Genomic DNA, 15,649 nt, shown 5'->3' with positions numbered 1-15,649 from the left:
CATTCCCGTTATTCTCACTTTATGTCGCTAAGACAACTAACATAAGGGACCTAGTCTAAGAATATTTCATCAGGACGACAACACATGCTTTGGGGGTACCTCAGCAATATAAGTCAAATAAGGCAACCATGAGGGGGATGGAGTACAGCGAATGAACACCCAAGTTCATTAACACCTACAGGTGGTGAACCTGCTAATGTTCCACAAGACTGTCTAGAATAGCCCGTGGTCGTCATCTAAACTCCTCTAGATGACTAATCAAACAACAACGAGGCCTCTCATCTGTTTATTACACACCAACTATCTACCCATGTTCTACCCAACATATTAGTAGATAAAAATATACATTGTATACATATTTTAAAAACCTGCATAGCATGCTTTAATCAACACATATTTCACATAACAGATGAGGCACACACACAAATAACATGTATCTCATAGAGAATAAATCATATCTATGAGATAGAAGAAAGTGAATACACATTCACACACATAACCACAAAATTATACACATAATACATATTCCATATAAAATACTTCATAATTATGCGTTAGAAGAAAATAACTACACACTCACTTGATCAGAAGATGATCGGACAGCACTACGGCTTGCAAAAGTAGTAATCCTCAGCAGATCTGGAAGATCTCTACAAAAATCGAACTTCTCGCGGGCAGAGCTTCGGCTCGGGAACCGCACTTCTCGGGATCTTCGGGATCTCGAGACTTGCTTCGGGACTCGGGAATATTACCGGGGCTTTGGGGGTTTACGCGCAGAGCTTCGGCACAAAAACGAGGGGAAATGAGCAAATAAGCTCGGAACCCTCGCATCCTATTTATAGGAGGCTGGAGCCTCGGAGTACGCGGGGTGTACTGGTCCAAAATGGTCACTGCGTTCGTCATCCGAATTCCTTGAGTGCGAGTGTCGACATCCTCGGTGTACGCGGGGTGTACTTCGGATCGGATCGCTGACTCCCCTTTGGATAATGCCGGATTTTTCAATTAAATTTAAATACAGAACATTGGTTTACAAAATAGAACGACTTTATGGGAATAAAACTACTTTTCATATACAACAGAAAATATGGGATTTTGTGGAACAGTTTTCATATTCAAGATACAAAGACACCCTTTCAAACATAAAGACTGATGTACTCACTCAACTTATTGTTGATACTCTCTTTTCAAATTACTTGTGTTCTCAGGGAAATAACAGGTACTCCCCATGCTTTTTGAGAAGATGGAGCCATTATGAGTCATATCTTCTTCTTTTGTATAACGATTTTGGTTTCAATATACAATGATTGAACACATGTAAATACTTATACTTTTAAATAGAATGGTTGTTTGTACTTTGATTACTTTGATACATGTGTTGTGATACTACAAATGAAGTCCTCCACCCCCGGATGTTTCCGCCATCTAGTTTGGGGGTGTGACAGATTGGTATCAGAGCATTGTTTATAGTGAACTCAGTATATCAATCCATAAATGATATACAAGCTATAAATACATTGGGGCTAAGAGCTCTGACTACAAGTATACTTTTTAAGAATTCTAAGTATTTTTACAAGAAGTATACTAACACTCATACCTACAAGTACATAGTCATAAGTACTTAAAAGTATTTGGATGTTGAACATTACAGTCAAATTCGGGTTGTTATGTAATCATATCTAGAATTAATATAGCCTGATCAACTATATTGATTTCAAATATGACCAACATATGTTTGGGAGTGATAGTAGTGTTGTGACATGTCTAAAACTTACCAACTACAGAAGAAATTCTATAACAGAACATAAAATACTATAAGAATATTTTAAACATCGATATGCTTAGTTTTTCTGGCATTTCTCATAACCTTATTCTCGTACAACACAATGGCAGGACATCATCTACCAGGGGACCCTTATTTTCCAAATCATGGCAATGAAGGGTGGGTAGCGGAGCATCCGGTGGAGGATCCAGAAGAAGACTCGGATGAAGAACCATTTGAGGACAACGAATCAAGTGGTACGGATACAGAGCCACAAGTCTGCAACCTTGGGTTACGTCCCCTGAGGCAAGAGGAAGCAGAACCCATACCCGAGTGAGGCCAATACATAAACTATTGGAGTCGACAAGACGGCCAATGCCCTCCCTACGGAATGACACGGGGTTTCTATAACATCTTAGAAGGAGGAACAGCCGACAGAGCTTTTCCAGTTATAGTGAACCGAATAGCCCAACAATTCGATCAATCAAGGATGTCAATCAATCGAATCCTAGAAGTGAATCCAATTGCGCAGGAAACACTACATATATCCTTCGTCTTGATGAAATGCAGGATGACACCTAACACCATACTGAAGCCCTTCAAAGGCAACTTAATGCTGCTCAATCCGAGATAAGGGAGTTGAGAGAGCATCAGGCTGCACAAGAAAGGCGTTGGAAGACATAGGATGAGACAGAACCTAGCAACCGTCGTAGCAACCGCCGCAAGTAGTGTTTACAGTACTTCTACTTTCTAGTTTAACATATTGAATGTATAGACTACTTACAAGATATGTATAAAACCAAGTATCAATAAAATAATAAGCACTTTGCTTCAACAAGAGTTATTACAATTTTCATAAACATTACATTCCAAAGTTTTGGATTACAGATATGTTCCAATGTGATAAGTTATAAAACAAACTAGAAGATCGATTAGATCTTTGTAACAGGTATTACGATGAGCACAAACCAATTAATACGACAAGAATGGATCAAAATATGTCGAATGATTAGATCAAATAATCCTCAGCAGAGCTCGACTAAGAACTTCCGCTGTAGAGGATTTAGGGTTACAAGAACGATAATAAAACTTCTGAATTAAGCTCTGATCAATCTATTCTATCGTTACTATCATTAACCTAAGATTCATGCAAGCACCTATATTTATAGTAAACCCTACTAGACTCACGAATGGACAAACCCATACCGGAGATACAAAAACGGACTAACTAACTAGCCCAATAGACGCAACATACAAAACACGACCCAACAATCTCCCCCTTTGCGTCAAATTGGAGCGAGACTACTTCTTCTTCTTGCTTGGGCCAGCAGCGGGAACTTTCTTCGTAGTATCAAACAGACGAGAGATTAGCGCAAGTATCGTCTGTCTAAACCGAATGTAACAATGTATCATGTCATCGAAGTACTTGACATCATCCGCTGTGTTTTGCTTGCATCTGTGGATGATCCCCAAAACATGCTCTAAGCAAGCAGTAGTGTACATATGTTTGTCAGCCAAGGCAAAAAGACATTTATGTCCTTCGTTCCTGGTAAACATGACCGAATTCCTTCTCGAGTCAATTTTCCCCATCTGCATTTGGTTGAGATCACTGGCTGAGCCAACAGGAGATATTGTTGGTTTCTTCTTAAATACGCTCGCTATCTCCTGATCCATCAGTGCAACTTCCATGATGTAGCACACGAGCATCCTTTTGAAATGGTCGATGATCGGACCGTATTCAGCTTCGTTAGTGAGTAGGATGTTGTGCAAGATTATCCCATCATGGGGATTGAGGTTTGGAAGATCTGCAAGAGAAATGGCATGTTCGGTTTTGGCAGATCCCCGAAGTATCTTGAACCGAATGTTGATGAAGTTCCCTTCATTGTACGGCATCAAGACCCGAACGTTGACAATTTTCTGAGCGCTCCAAGTCTGATACTGAGGTTGAACGGCCTTCAGATAAAAATTGATCAAGTCCCGATCAACCTGTGGATGAGGATGAGGGAACTCTGCAATGTTGGCGAAGGCGTGAAATATGAACGCATTTCCGGTCAGTGGCATGTCGAATTGTGAATCGACAGTGTTGGAACAATCAAGTGAGATAACAGGTTCCAGCCACAAGATACTCGGAGTGTCGATGGCTTCTTTTATCATCCTCTCGAGAGTCCAGACAGGAAAAAGAGTTTTCCTACTCTCAAGAAGGTCGTGGGCTTCCTTCTGTTTTCTTTCAGCTTCTTCAGCTTCTCTAGCCACACGAGCACTGATATCAGCCTCATTGTTTCGACTTTTTTGCTTCAATAGTTCAACGATAGTCTCTTTATCTTCATCTTCATCCTCCTCAGCAATCTTCTTGCCTTTATCTTTCACACTAGAACCGGAGGCTTGGCCTACTGGAGGAGGTTCGGTTGTGTGAGTTGACTTTGAGGAAGGAGGTGGTTGAGACATTGACTCCTTCTCTCCCCCCTTGTTTCGGAATGGACACGAAATCAAGTAGCCCTTCGATTTTGCTTAGCAGGGCAAGGGCGGGAGCGAGCTTCTCTGCAAGGTCGCGCCTCACAGTGTAGTTTAGGATGGGATCATGTGCTTCGAGGATGTTGGAGATGACAGAGTGGACATCCGAAACACACGACTTTATCACCTCCCTTTCAGACCGAAGAGAGTCAATCTCCTGTTGAGAGTTGGAGAGTTGAACACTCTTAACCTTAAGAGCGGTGGTCTTCCTGGCTAGAACATCCATGAGAGAGTTCTCGGCAGCCAAATCTTCTTGTAGCTTCGAGAGACGCTCGTCAATGGTTGCGCGAAATGTTGAGTTTTCGTCTGAAAGCGTTTGACGAAATGAAGCGAAGGACTTCAACTAAGTGGAGACAGATGTTGTCAATTGTTGAACAATTGGTTCCAACGTAGTCTTAGCAACATTTGCACTCTCCTGTAAAGACTTTAACAGGGCAGAGGCATCCGAAAATAGTTTATCGACTTTTTCGGTCGCAACCTGACAAGCTTTTGTTGAGGCGTCGATGGCGGAGGTTGCAGAAGCAATGGAATCTTGCTGAGCCTTGGAGAAAGCGTCAACAATCTTCTGAACTGCATCTTCAGAAAGTGATGACTGAGAAGTGGAAGAGGAAGCGATGAGCAAGTCAATCTTGTCATGGAGCTCCTTGAGATGTTTCTTTGTAACCGGAGCGTCATCATCATCATCGCTCTGTACTTGAAACGGACTATAGTAGACCGAGTCAAACGTCATATTCTCCTCGCCAAGGAGTGGTTCTTCTCCTTCTAAAGCATGACCAGGAGAAGGTGGTGGTGGTGAAGCTGGTGGTGCAGTAGTATGGGTAGGTTCGGGTTGGGTTGTTTCGGGTGTTGGGGTGGGGGTAGGTTCGGGTGCTTTTGTGGTTTCGAGTGCTTGAGTGGTTTTGGGTGCATCAGTATGAACCCTCGTATCAGATACATTGGCTCTAACATTTGCAGTGGATGTTGTGGTTGCGTCGGTGAATATTGGTGGTGGTATTGGGATTGAAGTGGGTGGTATTAAAGTAGTGGAAGTTATGGGGGGAATAGAAAAAGGAATGGTTTTAGGTGGAGAGAGAATTGGAGAAGTAGAGGCATGAACTTCTGGGGTAGGAGATCTGGGTGGAGTGTTGCCTCGTGGAGAGTCGTCAGAATCCGAACTCTCACCCTCAGACTCGCTTGAGGAGGAAGCGATGATCAGCTTTCGCTTCGGCTGAGTTTTTCGTCGCTTTTGCTGCGGAGACTAAGCAGCCTTGGTTGGTTTCCTCTTCTTTGGAGATGGGCCTTTAGCTCCTTTTGCCATCTGTTTCCCCTTATCAGCCTTCTTGCCTCTTGGAGCAGGCTTGTCGGCGTCATGAATGGACTTCAACATCTCCGGAGTGAGATCCCTCGGACCAGAACGCTTGAATTCTTTGTATGTCCTGATAATCCGACTATCAGCAGGAACATCGCCATACATAGTTTCCAGAATGGAACAGTTGAACGGAAACTTGGAAGCGTCCGAGACAATGATCTTCGTGGTATGGAATGTACCAATCGAAGACATTGGAGCACCAGCGATAATGGGGACGTGGTACTTGTCCATCACCCATTTTGTGATCAGAGTCCAGAACCTAGCGTATGAAATCTCTGAATGCGTGGAAGTAGAGGAGAGACTCTGAATGAGTTGTTGCCATAGAACAGACCCATAATCTATGTTGATGCCATTGTAGATACCATACATCATGGATAAAAATAATCGACTGGCACCATCAGATCCAGCACTTCTTTCAGATAACCCTTTGAATAGAATAGTGAACATCCCGTTCCACTGTGGAGGTAGGCACGACTTCTTGAACTTCGTGACTGTAGTAAGCACCTCCGTATAACCCATGTTATAAAACATGTTGAACAAGTTCCCCATTGGAATCGTTTCAGGGTTAACCCTCGTAGAATCAGGTACAAACCCTAACAGCGAGCAAAACCTTTGCTTTGAAATTGATGCCTTGTGCTGAAAAACATCAAAGAAGATTCTGTCAACGACCTTGTCATAGTGAGCAGTCGCAAAGATTTGCGACAATAACTCCATCAGAACAGATTCAGCTCTTGTAAGTGCAGGAGCGATTGGAGAAAACTTCAAGCACTTGATAATGGGGAACATGAAGGAATCGTAAGCATGAGGGGTTAAATCAATGATGAGGCTTTGTTGTGGGCAAATGGGCAGTATGTGGGATATTGCGTGAACAGAAGATGAATCTGCCATTGCTTGAAGAGAGTGGAGAAGATGATGAACAGGGAAGGATTAAGGAATTTTTGCTCTCTGGGAATTTTAATTGCGGTAAAGAGGTAAATGAAGGATTATGTTGCCTTTTATACTTGGGTTTAAGGAGAGAGAAAGATCTTCCCAAATCTTCGATTGAGAATTGAAGGGTTTTTCGGAGTTGACTGATGCGTGATAGTTGGGGTTGCCGATGATCACGCATGAGAGAAAATGTCAGACCCCTAAGAACACGCCTCCCATCATGCGCCGTTTGGATATGAACCGGTTCAGATTCACACGCACCCCTCTTGCGCCGTTTGGAGATGAGACGGTTCCGATTCGCACGCTTTCCCTTTTTTTGCCGTTTGAAATCAAATCGATTAGACTCCCGCCTGAGTCAGCAAGTCGTCACCTTATCCCTTTAAATTGTAACGACATCTTTTGAAGAATACTCTCACGTGGATTAAAATCAACCACAGCCTTTAATCAACCATTAATCCAATGAAAATGCCAGTAACTAATAGAACCTGAATTTTGGAAAATCAAAGATTTTCGTGCTAAGGGTGTAAAAGAAAAGAAATAAAGCAATACTTTTAGGAAAAAATGTGATGTCAATAAAGACACGAAACAAATGATCCCGGGCACGAATCTCTTTCTTCAAAGTCAAGAGAGACCTTAAAGTGTTTATGTGGTTTCCCTTTGAATAACGATCAAACACTTATTAAGAAGTGTTGAAAGGCTTCTTTTAACTAGGCTTATTAGGGTGGCTATCGCTTCGATTCAAAATTCCTAATCTTGATATAAGATAGAAAGTGAACGAAGTACTTGTGAGACTGGTGTAGTCTGTTGAACAAGTAGGTTGGGAATAATTTAATTTGGCTAGGAATATAAAATCTCAAAAAAAAATTAAAACTGGATCCCAAGGGAAGAAATGTTATTAGTTTTAACAATTTCATAGGAATCACACAAAAGAAAATTTTGAGATTTCATGAAGATACGTCCGTCAATTCAATAGTGAAAACTAGAGCAAATTAATTGTTCACCGTCAATTCGTATTGGGTATTGAATTTTGGGTTTCACTTAGCTCGTAGTGGCATGAAACTAAGATCATGAACACAGTAATTGTGTAACCGTAAACCTCGCTGGTAATTTCTGAGAGTCTCAAGGGTTACGTTTGTGAAACGAGTGTGATGGAGAAATGTAATGTAGATGGTGTAAGAAATCAAAGTACCTCTGCTGTGAAAAATAGGATCAAGCAGAAAACTCTTATCTCATGTGAGAAGAGAGTTGGGTAGCTCATGATTAGAATAAAGGTGATAGCCTAATTAGGAAGACAAGGTTTGTGTATACCAAGTCATTAAGGCTATTATTCAGAATCAGGTGAGGCTTTGGACACATACAACAACATGCTTCTAGGGACACTTAGCTAATTCAACAATTTCCCCATAAACGAACACACAAATAAAATTAAAGCCAAAAAGAAAATAAAGAACAAAATATTTTTGGAGTTTTTGAATTTATATATTAAAAAAATATTTTTGGAATTTTTGATAAATAAAATTGAAAGAAATAAAAAAAAAATAATAAGACAGAGAGAAAAAAAAAACTTTGGAACCGAACCCGAGCGTTCGGTTTATTTCGGTTGTGAAAAACTTTGGAACCGAACCCGAGCGTTCGGTCTATTTCGGGTGAGAAAAAATTTTGGAACCGAACCCGAACGTTCGGTATATTTCGGTTACCAAAGAAAATAGATTTTCAAAAAGAGAATAATTTTGACAATAAGATAAATGCATTTGGAACAATTATACATAAGATTTACATCCAAGAAAACTACCTTTGATTGATGAGCGAAAAGCAGATTATGCAACCGAACCCGAGCGTTCGGTTCATTTCAGTATATTAGTACAAGACCCAAACCCGAACGTTCGGTCTATTTCGCTTCTTACTTTTGAGTTTGAGAGGTAATTTGTGGTACTGACTTCGATTCCATCATACCTAGCCCTTGTAGAATTTTGTTGAACGACGCTTCAGGAAGAGCTTTGGTGAAGATGTCAGCCAGTTGATCAGTGGTTCGAACAAAATGAATTTCGACGTTCCCATCTTCCACATGATCCTTAATGAAGTGATACCTCAGTGCTATGTGCTTGGTCTTGGAGTGTTGCACTGGGTTATGACAGATCCTAATTGCACTTTCAGAGTCACAATATAGTGGGATCTTTTTCATATTGAGTCCATAGTCCCGGAGTTGACTTTGGATCCAAATCACTTGAGAAGTACAGGAGGCAACTGCAATGTATTCTGCTTCAACTGTAGACAAAGACACACAAGTTTGTTTCTTTGATTGCCAGCTAACCAACTTCCCGTCCATGAATTGGCAGCCTCCCGTGGTGCTTTTCCTATCTAATCCACAACCTCCAAGGTCTGCATCTGAGTAGGCTTGAACGAAGAAGCCTGAGTTGGATGGATACCATAGGCCTAAAGAGGTAGTTCGCTTGAGATAACGGAGTATGTTCTTCACTGCAAGCATATGAGGTTCACGTGGATTCGCCTGAAATCTAGCACAGTAGCATACAGAGAACATTATATCAGGCATGCTAGCAGTAAGATACATCAGAGAACCGATCATCTGGCGATATAGCGTAATATCAATTGTTGGCTTATCCAAGGATGGAGTGAGCTTGGTGCCGAACGCCATTGGAACTTTAACCTTTGAATCTTCCATCATGCCAAATTTTGCAAGGAGAGTCTTTGTGTAAGCTTCCTGATTAATAAAGATGCCTTCGGGTCCCTGTCTAATATTTAAACCAAGGAAAAAGTTAATTGGACCCATTGAGCTCATTTCAAATTTAGTCTCCATCAGCTTTCTGAATTCAGCCGTTAAGCTAGGATTCGTTGAGCCAAAGATGATATCATTGACGTAAATTTGAACAATCATAAGGTGGTTACCTTCCTTCTTACAAAAGAAGGTTGGGTCAACCGAACCTTGTTTGAATTTGGACATCTTTAAAAACTTGGTTAGTGTTTCATACCAGGCTCTCTGAGCTTGTTTCAGTCCATATACGGCTTTGTCCAAAATGTAACAATGATTAGGGTACCTTTCATTTACGAATCCAGGAGGTTGCTCCACGTACACCGTTTTTTCAAGTTCTCCATTTAGAAATGCGCACTTGACATCCATTTGGTAGACCTCAAAGTTTTTGTGTGCATCATAGGCAAGAAATATTCTAACAGATTCCAGCCTAGCTACAGGAGCAAAAGTTTCTTCATAGTCGATTCCTTCCTCCTGACAGTATCCTTTCACCACCAGACGTGCTTTGTTTCGTATCACGTTGCCTTCCTTGTCCATCTTATTTCTAAAGACCCATTTGAGACCAACAACTGAGGCATCTTGAGGAGTTGGAATGAGGCGCCAAACTTTATTCCTTTCGAATTCATTCAGTTCGTCTTGCATAGCTTGAACCCAATCGGAGTGATCAAGAGCAGTGTTAACTATCTTTGGTTCAACTTTTGAGACGAAGGAGTTTAACATACAGAATTCTACTTTTGAAAATAAGGAAGTTTGTTTTGCCTTAGGTTGTGATCGGGTCAGAACCTTTTCAGAGACATTACCGACAACCTGGGAGACAGGATGATCTCTGGTCCATTTGACAAGAGGAGGGTAATTTGGATCATAGGATGGATCCAATTCAGCGCTTACCATCTCTTCTAGTTCGGATTGACTGTCATCGTCATAAAGCATATCGTCATTCTCCCCCTCGAAAGATAAGCTTTCAGGTGTGTCTTGAGTTTCCGGAGCTACAGGGGTTTCGGGCGGTGTCGAGCGTTCGGGTGTTGACGCACCTTCGGGTGTTGTAGCACTTTCGGGTGTTGAAGTACCTTCGGCTGCTACTGTTCGTTCGGGATCAGCTTGAGAACTGTTCTCCCCCTCAACATGTGAACTCGGATGTGAAGAAGAGGATGGATCCTCCCCCTCAACTGAAGCATCGTGCTGTAGAGGTTCATTGGAACTGGATCCTCCTTCATTCATTTGCTTGGCAGCATCTTCGATGAGTTGCTTCAAATGATCTACTTTATTTTCTGCTGCACTGACTTCCGAGAGAGTAGCCTTTTCTGGTTCATCAAATAACTCGACAAACTTCTCAAATAGGTTTGCGATCGAGGCTGTGACTTGGCCTGTTTGAGAAAAGATTTCGCCAACTGTGTCTTCGTTGACCTTTAGCTTTTTAACATAGCTATCATCAAAAGTCACATAATACGTCTCTTCTATTTTCCTCGAGCGCTTGTTTAATACCCTGTACGCTTTAGAAGTGAGAGAATAGCCCAGAAATATCCCTTCGTCGGCTTTGACATCGAACTTGTTACGGTGTTCTTTAGAATTGAAGATGAAGCACCGTGATCCGAACACATGGAAAAATTTGACATTTGGTTTCCTGTTGTTGATGATCTCATAAGGAGTGAGAGTGAATCGCTTATTGAGATATGACCTGTTCTGCGTAAAACAAGCTGCAGCAATAGCATCAGCCCAAAAATATAAAGGTAAAGAAGCAAAACTTAGCATGGTTCGGGCCGCCTCACACAAAGATCGGTTTCGTCTTTCGACAATTCCGTTTTGTTGAGGGATGTAGGGAGCTGAGAAGTTGTGATTGGTTCCTTTGTCGGCCAAGAATTCTTCGAATTCTTTATTTTTGAACTCCAGACCATTGTCGCTCCTGATGTTGCGAACGACTTTCTTCAGCTGCACTTCAACCTGCTTGATGAATACCTTTAGCTTGAGAGTCGCTTCAGATTTATGCTTCAAAAAGAACACCCATGTAAAATGCGAGAAGTCATCAACAATGACAAGAATGTACTTGCTACCGCCGATGCTTTTGATAGATGATGGACCACACAAATCAATGTGAATTAACTCTAGTGGTTCAACAACTTTAGTGTTTATAATTGATGGGTGACTTTGACGACTCTGCTTCCCCATTTCACATGCAGCACACAAATGTTCTCGATCATACTTGAGCAATGGAAGACCTCGAACATGACCTCCAGTGACAAGTTTGTTGATGTCCTTAAAGTTGAGATGAGAGAGCCTTCGGTGCCACAGCCAGCTTTCGTCAGATTGTGCTTTGGATAACAGACAGATAGATGGATTCCCTTTGATGGGTTTGAGGTTCAGGGGAAACATTTCGCCTTTGTGCTCCGATTTGAGAATAACTCTTTTCGTTTTCTTCTCAATTATTTCCGAACCCTCGTCATCGAATGAAACCTTGAGACCGGTACCTCCAACAAGCTGAGATACACTGATGAGGTTGTGTTGTAGTCCTTCAACGTATGCAACCTTCCTAATCGTAAAATCACCATTTGTTATCATTCCATAGCCTTTTATTGTGCCGAATGAGTTGTTCCCGAACTTGACATTTCCACTGTTTGAAAGAGACCGAAATTCCCTCAGCTCTTCCTTCCTTCCTGTCATGTGACGTGAGCAGCCACTGTCAATATACCATTCTTCGTCAAACTGCTTGTCGCTGATAACCTACAAAAATTAAGCAGATTTAGGAACCCAAAGTTTCTTGGGTCCACGTGAGCCTTTCACAGGAACAGGAATAGTAAGAGAGATGTCAACAAGATAGGTTCTTTTTATTAACGTTGTTTCATCTTTCTTTTTGATGGTGAAAACCTTAATTTTATTGGGATTTGTTGCTTTCGGTTTGGATTCTGGTTTAGGTTTTTGGACTTTGGGATGATTTTGATTTGTTTCGACTGATGAAACCTTCAATTTTCTTTTCAGATCTGTTGAAGATTTAGGTTTTTTATTGTGAATAGAATTGAATTTAGAAAGAGTTTGAGAGGAATTAGAAGAATTAGAAGAAGTAGAACGAGAGAATTTAGACTAAGAGGATTTCTTGGCTTGAGGTTCTAAGTGACCCTTTTGTTTTTGATCATTAGTGGGACCGAACCTAGAACTTTGGTCTCTTTTGCTCTCGGAACCGAACCTCTGCTTTCGGTAGATAGTGTTCTCTGAACCGAACCTTTGCCTTCGGTTGTCATATTTTTCAGAACCGAACGTATCCTTTCGGTTGTTATGACCTTCAGAACCGAACCTCTCCCTTCGGTTGTTATTACTCTCTTGTGATCTAGCAATACTTTTCTCTGACTTTAAATTTCTATCATGATAAGAGAAATGGGCGTTTTGAGATTGCCAAAACTGTTTTCTTTCAGAGAGATTCTTCTTGTATCTCTGATTCCTTTGCTGTTTTTGATTTCTCACCTGCTTCGGCTGACGATGGATATTCTCTTTTTGTTTTTGCTTTCTGTCAGCTGGTTCACTTTGAACAGATGATGTTTCGCTTAAAGGAGTGACTTCTTTTGCAGGAACTCCTTTTTCTTCAGGAACATCTTTTGTACCACTAATACTTGGCACGTCGAAACTATCAGGCTTGTTCAAAGGCTCTGGCACATATCTGCCTTTGGTTTTCCATGATGTACTTTCTGACAGACCAACTGTTTCATCAACATTGTCGATAGGAGTGGACCAGAAGAACTCATCGCAACCATCAGCATTATCTTCGTTTACAATGGCTATGAGTTCGGCTGTCTGATGTTCGGTTACACCTGTGACCTTATACACCTGATTTGGAGTTGTCCTTACCTTTTGGTATACTACAGCCTTTTCTTCAAGGATCGGGGACTTTTGTTGGGACAAACGAGCAAACTCCACAGAATTTTCTGAAATAAGATTCTTCTGGTTTTTGGGTTCGCTCTTGACAAACTCTGAACAGTCAACTATGTCCTCTACAGAAATTTCACTCATATCATCGTCCTCATTAAGCTCAGATGCATTTTCAACATCAATTTTATTTTCTGAGCTCAAGTTGGCATTCAATGAGTCAAACTTTTGTATGGTTTCGGTTTAGTTTTAGTTTATCATTTTCATCCAAAAGATTTTTCAGCATGTCCTTATGGTCCTTGGACTTTATGAAAGATTCGATTTTGTCTAGACCATACATATATGTCGGATTAACATCCTAGGACGAAACTACACTTTCACAATTATATGCTTCAGCGTCAATTTCATCCTCCTTGAACTCAAGGAAAGGCAAAATCATGCGATGAATTTTCTGCCCTATTTCACAGTTCAAATGAAGTTGAGTGATATTAGTGTAAAGACGCTTAGCAATTAAACAAAAGACATTTCTCTGTTTTAAAAGTTTTAAATTGTCTCTTTGTAAATAAATGTTTTCATCCTTGGATTTGATTAACTCCGACTCCTTCAGCTCGATCCACATCCTCCGTTCCACACTCTTTGAAGACACCCTGCTTATTTGGTCAGTTAGGTTAGAATTGGTGACCCGTGTTTGAGTTAAACTGCTATCTAGATATGAGATTCTTGAATTTACGCTTTCTAATTCTTTTTCATATGAACTTTGTGGGACTTTGAATGAAACAAAAACGGATTTTACCTTCTTGATTAATTCATCAAGCTCGTTAAACTGCACGCTGAGAGGTTTTGCTGTGAAGCACAAGTCCTCTCGCTCCTTTGTGTCTTCATTCCCACCGTCTGTGTTGTATCCCCTTATCTGAGATACATCTGACACCATCAAACACTTTCCACCGCTCCCTTCACCTTTCGCAACATAAGCCTTTCCATGAGATGGCTTCCTGACTTCATCATCCTTAGAATTGGTTGACCAGACCTCCACGCCACCGAACTCATCATCCGCTACCGAACCCTGCACAATTAAAGCATTCATAGAAGGGTTAGCAGTAGATTTCTTTCTCTTGATCTCTTCCAGCTTTTTCAACAACACAGCTTCTTCATCTTTCTCCTCATCCTTTTCTGCCATTTTCTTAAGGACACAATCTTTGGCATAGTGGTTCTTTCCTCCACAATAATAGCAGCTCACACCTGAATCTCCTTCAGCTTTCGGTTCCTTCTTTGGTTCTTCTGCCTTCGGTTCTTCCCTGGCCTTTTCGGAACTATAACTTCCCTGCCAATTTCGGTTCTTATTGGTAGGAAATCTTTTCTTGATGAACCTCTTGGGGTTTGACACCATCATTGCATAGTCTTCAGAGGTAAGGTCATAGTCCTCTAAATTAAGGTCTTCATCTTCCATCACACCTTTGCTTTTGGACAGAAGAGCCAATGATCCCAAGCTAGAAACCACATTTTTTTCTTGCAAGACAATCTTTTCTTGGGATTTCAAAAGCCCTACCAGCTTTGCCAATGAGTAAGATTTGAATTGCTCATGTGCTTTAACAGTGGACACAACCGCTCTCCACTCAGATCTAAGACCGTTTAAAAACGTAACCTTTTGTTCAATCAACTTCCTTTCAATATCATGTTTAATCATTTTGCTAAGAAGATGATTGAAGCGATCGAACGTTTGAGTTACAGTTTCTTTGGGACCCTGCTTGAATTCACCAAAATCGGACAGAAGTAAGGTTTGAATGGAATGCTCGAGATCTTCGTCCGTAGAATATAACTCTCGCAGCCTATCCCATATTTCTTTGGCAGTGCTGCACGAACTCACCAGCCTGAAAGTATCAGATTGAAGAGCGAATCTGATTAGTCTCAATGCTTTAATATTGCAATGAAATTTATCTTTTTCGTCTTGAGCAATATCTTTAATGTCTTTCAATAGATCATTATACTCTTTCTGAGTTTTAATAATTCTTGAAGTTGCTGAATGAGCGAATGGTCCAGATACGATTGCTTCCCAGATGAGATATCCATTGTCCTCAGATCCGATGACATAATCTTCAAAGTGATGTGCCCAGACTTCGTAATCCTGGGTGTAAAGGATGGGAATCTTTGTCGTTGATCCAATGTTGTTTGAGATGTTAATGGGATTTGATTATGACTCGTCCATGCTTGATCGAATAACCTGTTTAAAAGATCAGACTTGTAATATATTAAATTAGGGCAACACAAATAAATGTTGAGTTACGTCAATTATGGGATGACGAATCAATAAATATTAGTTAATGTGGAATAACCCTAATCGCAACCTTTTTCACAGAAAAGATGTGTATGAATTACACAGCCTCCTGCTCTGATACCAACTGATAAGTTATAAAACAAACTAGAAGATCGATTAGATCTTTGTAACAGGTATTACGATGAACACAAAACAATTAATACGACAAGAATGGAT

The sequence above is a fragment of the Lactuca serriola genome, chromosome 8 (assembly GCF_051521515.1).
Source record: "Lactuca serriola cultivar US96UC23 chromosome 8, Lser_US96UC23_V15, whole genome shotgun sequence".
In the NCBI taxonomy this organism is placed as follows: domain Eukaryota; kingdom Viridiplantae; phylum Streptophyta; class Magnoliopsida; order Asterales; family Asteraceae; genus Lactuca; species Lactuca serriola.
This window is presented reverse-complemented; position numbering follows the sequence as displayed.